Genomic DNA, 9,292 nt, shown 5'->3' with positions numbered 1-9,292 from the left:
CTTATATCCCAATACGAGCTTCGTCGAACCCTCAAATCACCTCAAGTAACCTCAAAAACACGAATTACACATGGATTCAAGCCTAAAGAACTTTGAAATTTTCAAATTCTACAAACAACGTCGAAACCTATCAAATCACGTCTGATTAACCTCAAATTTTGCACACAAGTCATAACTCACACCAAGAACCTACTCCAACTTCCAAAAATTCAATCCGACCTCGATATCAAAAAGGCCACTCCCGTTCAAACTTTCTAAAATTCCAACTTTCGTCAATTCAAGCCTAATCCCACTATGAGCCTAATCACAATCCGGACATGCTCCTAAGTCCAAAATCACCTAATGGAGCTAACGAAACCATAAAAATTTAAATCCGAGGCCATTTACACATAAGTCGACATTCGGTCAACTTTTTGAACTAAAGCTTTCAATTAAGAGATCAAGTGTCTCAACTTACTCTGAAATCTCTCCGGAGTCGAACCAACTAACCCGGGAAGTCATATAATTGGTGTAGAATGTAAAAGGGCCAGTAAATGGGGGAACGAGGCTAAAACTCTCAAAATGACCGGTCGGGTCGCTAAAATATATAAATGTGTTACATATTTCTTTAGCAAATCAAATATCCACTTCAGAACCAACCAAGAAAGTATATTTCTTCTCTCTCTATTATATACAAAAAAAAAAAAATACAAGGCCATATATCATTTTAACTAGGCAAGGAAAATATGGTGCAGGCCGTCTTAGCTCAGCGGTAGAGCGTTTAACCACGTGGTCGTGGGTTCAATCCCCACAGAAAATATGGGCTGTTTTTTTTTTTTTAAAGAAAATATGGTGCAGCCTCATATTATTTTAACAACATTTCCAGCACAAGGACATATTAATCCAGCACTACAAATTGCCAAAAATCTTGTCAAGATGGGCATAGAAGTGACAGTTTCAACAAGCATCTACGCCCAAAAACTTATGGATGAAAAATCCATTGTTATCCAAAAGGGTTGAATTTTGTTCCATTTTCTAATGGATTTGATGATGCTTTTGATCATTCAAAAGCCCCAGTATTTTACATGTCACAACTTTGTAAATGTGGAAGTGAAACTGTGAAAATAATTATTCTTACTTGCTCTGAAAATGGTCGTCCTATAACTTGCCTTCTTTACTCCAGTTTTCTTCCTTGGGCAGCAGAGGTAATGTGTCACCATTAAGTCTAAAAGTTTAAATTATTAGAGATATTTAATTATATGAGATATATATTTGACGTAACTGGTAAAGTTGTTGTCATATGATCAGGAGGTCACGGGTTCGAGCAGTAAAAATAGCCTTTTGCAGAAATGTAGGGTAAGAATGCATACACTAGACCCTTGTGGTCCGGCCCTTTCCTAGTAGCGGGAGCTTAGTGTACTAAACTGCCCTTTTTTAGTTATATTATGTCACAACACTTTCATAAGGTAGGGATAAAGTTTGCGTATACACTACCTTGCCAGACCCCTTTTATGTAAGATTTTACCGAGTTTGTTGTTGTATATTATATCACTAGACGCCTTCTCACGTTTGAGCCTAATTCTTTACTTGGACCAAACATGTGAAGGTTTGAACTCAGGATTGGACATCTTACCTGCTCTAATATCTTGCTGAAATTATTAGAGAAAACTTAGTTTTAATTATTTAATTATATTATATCTCAACAGGAGGTCGCAAGTTAACATCCCTTCTGCTCTTCTTTGGAGTCAACCAGCTACAATATTGGACATAAATTATTTTCACTTTCATGGTTATGAAAAATCCATTTTTAATGAATCCAATGATCATTGGTTAATTCAACTTCCAGGGCTTCCACAATAGAAAACTCAAGATCTTCCTTCATTTTTACTTCCCTCAAGTGCAAAAGGAAGTCTTCGTGTTGCACTTCCTCCTTTCATAGAATTAATAGACACATTAGATGCTGAAATCAACCCTAAAATTCTTGTGAATACATTTGATGAATTGGAATTTGAGGCACTTAAAGCTATAGAAAATTACAAATTTTATGGAATTGGACCATTAATTCCTTCTGCTTTCTTGGATGGAAATGACCCTTTGGATTCTTCTTTTGGTGCTGATCTTTTTGAGAAATCAAATGATTATATTGAATGGTTAAACTCAAAGCAAAATTCATCAGTTGTTTATATATATCCTTTGGGAGTTTAATGAATCCATCAGTTAGTCAAATGGAGGAGATATCAAAAGGGTTGATAGATATAGGGAAACCATTTTTATGGGTAATAAAAGAAAATGAAAAAGGCAAAGAAGACGAGAAAAAAATTGGTCGTATTGAAGAGTTGGAAAAAATAGGAAAAATAGTGTCGTGGTGTTCACAACTTGAAGTGTTAAAACATCCATCTTTGGGATGTTTTGTTTCTCACTGTGGATGAAATTCGATTCTGAAGAGCTTAGCTTGTGGAGTGCCAGTCGTCGCATTTCCTCAATGGACTGATCAAATGACAAATGCTAAACAAATTGAAGATGTGCGGAAAAGTGGAGTGAGGGTAAATGTGAATGAAGATGGTTTTGTGGAAAGTGAAGAAATGAAAAAATGCATTGAATTGGTAATGAATGGAGGAGAAAAAGGGGAAGAATTACGAAAGAATGCTGAGAAATGGAAAGAATTGGCTAGGGAAGCTGTGAAGGAAGGTGGATCTTCACACAAGAATTTGAAGGCTTTTATTGATGAGGTTGCTAAAGGTTATTAATATGTTTTAAAACTTAGTCTTTAATCTATGGAGCTTTCTTTTCTCTTTTTTTGGTCCTTCTCTTCTTCCTTTTTATCTCTTGAGAATAAAACGATTATCGCTTCCGAGAGTCTTTCAGAAGCAGTCTCTCTATCTGCACAAGATAGGGTTAAGGTTTGCGTATGAACTACCCTCCCTAGACTCTACTTGTAGGATAACATTGGGTATTGTTATTGTTGTTTTTCTTGTAATAAAATGAACATAGCTTAGTGGTCTTGGTATCTCTGTCTTACCAAGTACAAGATTCTACTTATGTTTCGCCTTTAAGTTTTTACTTAATAAAATCCAAGTTGAAAAAGTACAAAAAGATCATGACAAGTTATAGTCCAGTTTGTGAGTTTTACACCTCATATGCTCGGGAGATATGGTTTTATAATCCGTTACAAATGTTATTTTAGCTATATGAACCTTTTCACATGATCAAATCAGTAAATAAAATACAAGAGATATGTGTATGATCATTTTCTTCAAATGAAATGAACCGGGTTAATAGATTTTTAACCACAACAAAAGCAATTCTCTCTGTTTCCTACTCTCTCTATCGTTTGTGGGCCCAACTGTCTCTCTCTCAGATCTTTCACCTTCAAAATTTAATGTCTAATTGCAGGAAATTGAGATAACTTGTACTTGTGGGAAATTTGTGGCTACATTTGCAAATTGAAAGATAATAGAGTACATAAGTGAATGTGTATGGATGTTATCTGGATTAGGTCAGTGATTACAATATTCTCCACTTATTGATTATCTTCTCTATATAACATCTAAAATCTACTAACAAACATAACCAACATTTCCAGGGAAAGAAAAAATATTTACAACAGTAACCAACTCTTACTTCAAAAATGGAAACTTTGAAAGATGATTGCCATGTTCTTCTTGTGACATTTCCAGGACAAGGAAACATCAATCCATGCATTCAATTTTCCAAACGTTTAGTCAAATTAGGAGTGAATGTCACATTCTCCACAAGTCTAACAGCTTTCAATCGCATCGCAAATCTTCCAACTATAGAAGGATTAACATTTGCTCCTTTCTCTGATGGTTTTGATGGCAACTTCAAAGGGTCTATGAATAACTTCCACGAGTTCAATAATTCATTCAGGACTCAGGGTTCGGAGTTTGTGATCAATTTGGTCAAAACCAGGGCAAAAGAGGGTAACCCCTTTAAACGTATTGTTTACACGACCTTGACTGGTTGGGTTGGTTTACTAGCCAAGAACATAAACGTTCCATCGACGTTTCTTTGGATTCAGCCAGCCACAGTATTGGATATTTACTACTATTTTTTCAATGGTTATGAGGATACTATCAAGAATTGTCCAAAGGATCAATTTTTAGAGCTACATGGATTGCCTTTGTTATTCCCTCGGGATTTGCCTTCGTTCGTGTTTGCTGATTCAAATGATTGGGCATTACTGTCAATGAAAGATCATGTCGAGTTAATGAATAGTGAGATAAACCAAAGGGTGCTTGTGAATACTTTTGATGCTTTAGAAACTGATGCTTTGAGGGTTTTAAAGAATGTGAATATGGTTGGAATTGGCCCTTTAATTCCTTCAGCTTTTCTTGATGGAAATGATAGTTTTGATACTTCATTTGGAGCTGATATGAGACAGGATTCAAGGGATTATATTGAGTGGTTGGATTCTAAGGCTAAAGAATCTGTAATATATATAGCATTTGGTAGCTATTCTATGATACCAAATCATCTTATGGAAGAGATTGCTCAAGGATTAGTATTGTGTAAAAGGCCTTTTTTGTGGGTAATTAGAGATGGACTAAATGGTGAAAAACCATTTGAAAAATTGAGTTGCAAAGAGGAATTGGAAGAGTTAGGTAAAACTGTTTCTTGGTGTTCTCAAGTGGAGGTTTTACAACATCCTTCTTTGGCTTGTTTCTTGACTCACTGTGGCTGGAATTCAACTATTGAGAGCTTGGCTTCGGGGGTGCCAGTAGTGGCATGTCCCCTCTGGACTGATCAATTATGCAACGCAAAGCTTATTCAAGATGTTTGGAAGACGGGAGTTAGGGTAAACACTAATGATGAAGGCGTTATTGAGAGGAATGAGTTCGAGAGGTGTATAGAGATTGTGGTAGGAGATGGGGAAAAAAGGGAAGAATTAAGAAAGAGTGCTAAGAAATGGAGGAATTTGGCTAAGGATGCTATGAAAGAAGAGGGTTCATCTAATGTAAATCTCAAGGCTTATGTTCATGAGGTTTTGCTTGGTGGATAAATCATTCATAAGTTGAAAGAAAAAGGTCAGACCAATGGATGCAGTTCGGTAATCTTTCTCATTCGAATTTAACTTACATACATTGAAAATGTAATTTTTTTTAGTATTATTAGTGCATTTAATATGTTGTAACCGATACTTGCTTTAGTAACTAAAATCATATTTTAATGTAGCCTTAATACTCTCTATATGTAGTGAAACCAATTTTTTTTGGGAATAGGGTAAATAATCTGTCATCTAACATGATTTTTCTTTCTATTAATGGCTTTAACTATAACCCTAACATCCTCTAGATCTAAGAGTCATGAAAGACGTAATTGAAATATGTAACTGGAATTAAATTATATTGGTAGCCTATCGACAAATGTCGATATTGTTATGTTGACCACTAGGTCATGAAGGTTCGTTTATGAAATTGGATGTGCATGTATCTCAAACGTTTAGTTCATCACACATGTTTGTAGCTAAACAAGTGAGAAACTCTCATCTGCCATGCCTCAACATACTATCAAGTATTGAACTGATTTTATAAGTAAGTAGCGCGTCTGAATACAAGTGCTAAGACTTAGTAATAAGTTATAGTGCCTTAGTTGTAAGTCTAGCTTAATTTGATACTTGTGCAGATACGATAAACACTTCGAGCACAAAAAAGTACATCTCATTCAGTAATTTGCAATCCAAATTGTTCTGTAGTCTGCTTTCTTTCTGTTCTATTTTTGGTTCTGCTTCTTGTTTTGGCTTGCTGGGTGTTGTGGGGGTGGGGGGGGGGGGATTTCTAATATGAAAAGTTCCTGGTATGGTGTAAGATACTGAGTAACAATTATCAGATGCAAAAATACGCCACTTGAGTCAAAAGATACAACAAGAAACCAACGAAGTATTTATTTTGTAAGCACTATGTATCAACATGGAGAAGAACAATCTTGGCGTAACTGGTAAAGTTGTTGTTATGTGACTATAAGGTCATGAGTTCGAGCCGTGGAAACAGCTTCTTGCAGAAATGCATGGTAAGGTTGCATACTAGGGATAGAGGCAGAGTACAGGTTCGGCGGAACCCAGTAACTTTTGTTCAAACTATGTGTTTGTCTTAAGAAATCCATTGAATATGTACAACTTATTAATTTAGAACCCAATAGCTTAAAGGAATACAACCCCGAACCCATAAGGTTCAAATCTTGGTTCCGCCTCTGCTGCGTACAATAGAACCTTGTGGGTTTGTCCCTTCTTCGGACCCGGAATAAACTATGTGTTTGTCTTAAGAAATCCATTGAATATGTACAACTTATTAATTTAGAACCCAATAGCTTAAAGGAATACAACCCCGAACCCATAAGGTTCAAATCTTGGTTCCGCCTCTGCTGCGTACAATAGAACCTTGTGGGTTTGTCCCTTCTTCGGACCCTGCATTAGCGAAAGCTTAGTATATTGGGCTGCCCTTTATATATAACATGAAACCAGCAAGAAAAGAAAAAAATTCCCATACTACAGCACAAGTCCCTACTGAAATCATATCACATTCAAAATCTCTCTTTAGTCAAGTGGAAGTTAAAAACTACACAATCTCTACAAGTCAATTTTCATCATGCAGAAATGTGAACAATAGAAAATGCTCTTTTCTTTTATCTTGAACTGGGCTACCACCACCAAACATGGGCCAAGCCCAAACGGTTAGGACCTATTGGGTTGTGCATCCATATGGAATAATTAAGTGGAAATGGCACCAGGTAGCCACTCTAAAGGGAAGGGCTGCTCTTTAGAAACTAGCCAGTGCGTCTTGAATTTCAGTTTTTTAGTTTACTTTATTAGGAAAAAATGTCCTAAATTGTTGTGAAGTTTAGATTTTTAGTTTAAAATTTCAGAACAAAATAAGTACTAACTAATCTCAAAATAAAAAATGTCAATCCGTGCACTTGCCCCAATAATTAAGAGGAAGGCACAGAAGTTATGCCAACTTTCCAAACTTCATTTACTGGATCAAAGACAATATAAGATGGAAATGTGCATGGGCTAGCCTGTGGCCCATGTAAGGCCGGGCTAATTATTTTAAGGCCGGTCAAAATAATAGACTGACCCAACCTAGCCCGCCCAGTGCCAAGACCCGCGTGTGAGAGCTATTATATACAGTAAAAATAGCTCGGTCTAGCCAGTTTTCTGATTGGTCATTCAAAAATAGCCAGCGTTTACCAAGTCAATGAAAAATAGCTACTATTTTGTAGCAACAGAGACCGATCCAGCATAATATACTGGAGTTCGGTGCACCTGTGTATGAACTTCAGCATATTATGCTGGACTGGTATACTTTGCTGGCTCCAATATAATATATTTGAGACTGGAGCACCGGTGCTCCAAACTCCAGTATATTATGTTGGATCGGTATATTATACTGGAACTCCAATATATTATGCTGGTTACTTTTCCGGATTTTGAACAGTATTTTTGTTCAAATTTATATTTACATGAAAAATGGCTAAATTTTGATTACTTTTAAAATTGAGCTATTTTTGAACGACCACTTGTAAAAAGATGATGTATCTTGTAACAATTTGATTTTTACATGTTATGCAGTTCAATCAAACATTCAAGTGATGGCTATGCGAGTCCTACCTTTAGAGATACAGATGATTGAGCAGGTTCTAATTCCAGATCTTACCTCATTAAAAGGCAGATGTTTCTCCCCTTGCAAATCTAGTGCAGAATGCAATGTACAGAAAATGTGTTCACAGTGTCGAAAGAGTATGCGTTGGAGGTCGTCTAAGAGTTGCATGGCTCCAAATTAACCCAATTTTAATTATTCTCAGATGATAAAAGCCATGTTTTCTATGGTCCTTTTTATTTTATTTGATCGTTCTGTGAGCCGAGAGTCTATCAGAAACAGTTTTTCTACCGTCACAAGGTAGGGCTAAGGTTTGTACACACTACCCTTTCCAGACCATATTTATAGAAATACACTAGATATGTTGTTCTTGTTATTGTTGTTGTTAGTTGCACCTTCTAATAGCCGATGATCTTATCAAAACAAACTTTCTACCTGCACAAGATAGAAATAAAGTCTGTGTATGCATTACCCGTCCCAACCTCCACTTGCAAAAATAAATTGTGTATGTTGTTGTTGTTACTTGATCCTTCTAAGCTTTGTGTCACTTGTAAAATAAAAGTTACTATCTGTATTCTTCTGAATAAATAAATGTGTGTTTAGGTATTACCATATTAATATGTTATGATGATCTTCATCATGTGTATGACTATGTATGTTACTTGTATTTCCTTTCCTTTATTTCTTATTGAATTCTATTCCATTAATTATTTTTTGTTGAATTCTTTCTTTCACTTCAAATAGATCAAACAACTTTTTTTTGTATTTTTCTAGCGTCTGATTAAATAGATCAAACTTTGGCTTAAAGGAAAATATAAATTTGTCCAATGGAAGAATATGACTGGCGTCACTTTCGAGCAGGTACGATAAGACACTCCTTTGCAATTTTGTTAAAGATATCTACAGCTGTATAAATACTAACACTCACTTCGATTCATATCATCTGCTTAACTAATACTTAAATATTAGTCAATACCCTTTCTGTTTTACTTTATATAATAATATTATTTTTTAATTAGTAAGTTTGGAAAAAAATAATTTATTTTTATATTTAAAAATAATTTAATTTTAAATTTTTTATTTTTATCCCGTATTATGATAATATACTTTTTAAATCATAAAAATCTAACAACTGTTATAAATATATTATATTATGGATGTTCATTTAGTACTCCGTTGTAAATAAGCTTCCTGAAGAAGCTTATCCATATGGGACTCCACCGTAAATATGTTTATCTATTTAGTACTCTATTGGAAATAAGCTTCCTGAAGAAGCTTATCACTTCAGTACCCAGTTATGGATAAACATTACCCCCGATAGAAGATTATCCATATCGGGTATAATAAGCTTATCCTTTCAGTACTCCGTTATGGATAAACATTGCTCTTAGTAGAAGATTATCCATATCTGGTATAGCAGCAGCTTACACAACAGCTTCCTTTCTTCTATAAATAGAAGAAATTTCAGTTCATTATGTACATCAGTTTGAATTCGAATAATATAACAGTTTCTCTCTATACTTGTCTTTACTTTACAGTCTTTATTTTATAACACGTTATCAGCACGAGACTCTGACATCTCGAGCAAATACTTTGAAAGTATTAGAGGTAAGAACTTTCTTTTCCTAAATAATGTCAAATCTTTCTAAACTTGAATTTGTAGCCCTGGATATATCGGGCAAAAGCTACATGTCTTGGGT

At 35.2% G+C, this 9,292-nt stretch overlaps 1 pseudogene; it reads left to right on the top strand.

The window, feature by feature from the left end:
• The first annotated feature begins 828 nt into the window (after window positions 1-828).
• Window positions 829-8,229, top strand: LOC104227956 (UDP-glycosyltransferase 75C1-like; annotated as a pseudogene).
• Window positions 8,230-9,292: the final 1,063 nt, after the last annotated feature.

The sequence above is a fragment of the Nicotiana sylvestris genome, chromosome 10 (genome assembly GCF_000393655.2).
Source record: "Nicotiana sylvestris chromosome 10, ASM39365v2, whole genome shotgun sequence".
Classification (NCBI taxonomy): Eukaryota; Viridiplantae; Streptophyta; class Magnoliopsida; order Solanales; family Solanaceae; genus Nicotiana; species Nicotiana sylvestris.
The sequence above is the reverse complement of the archived record's forward strand: the minus strand, read 5'-3'. Positions and strand labels throughout refer to the sequence as shown.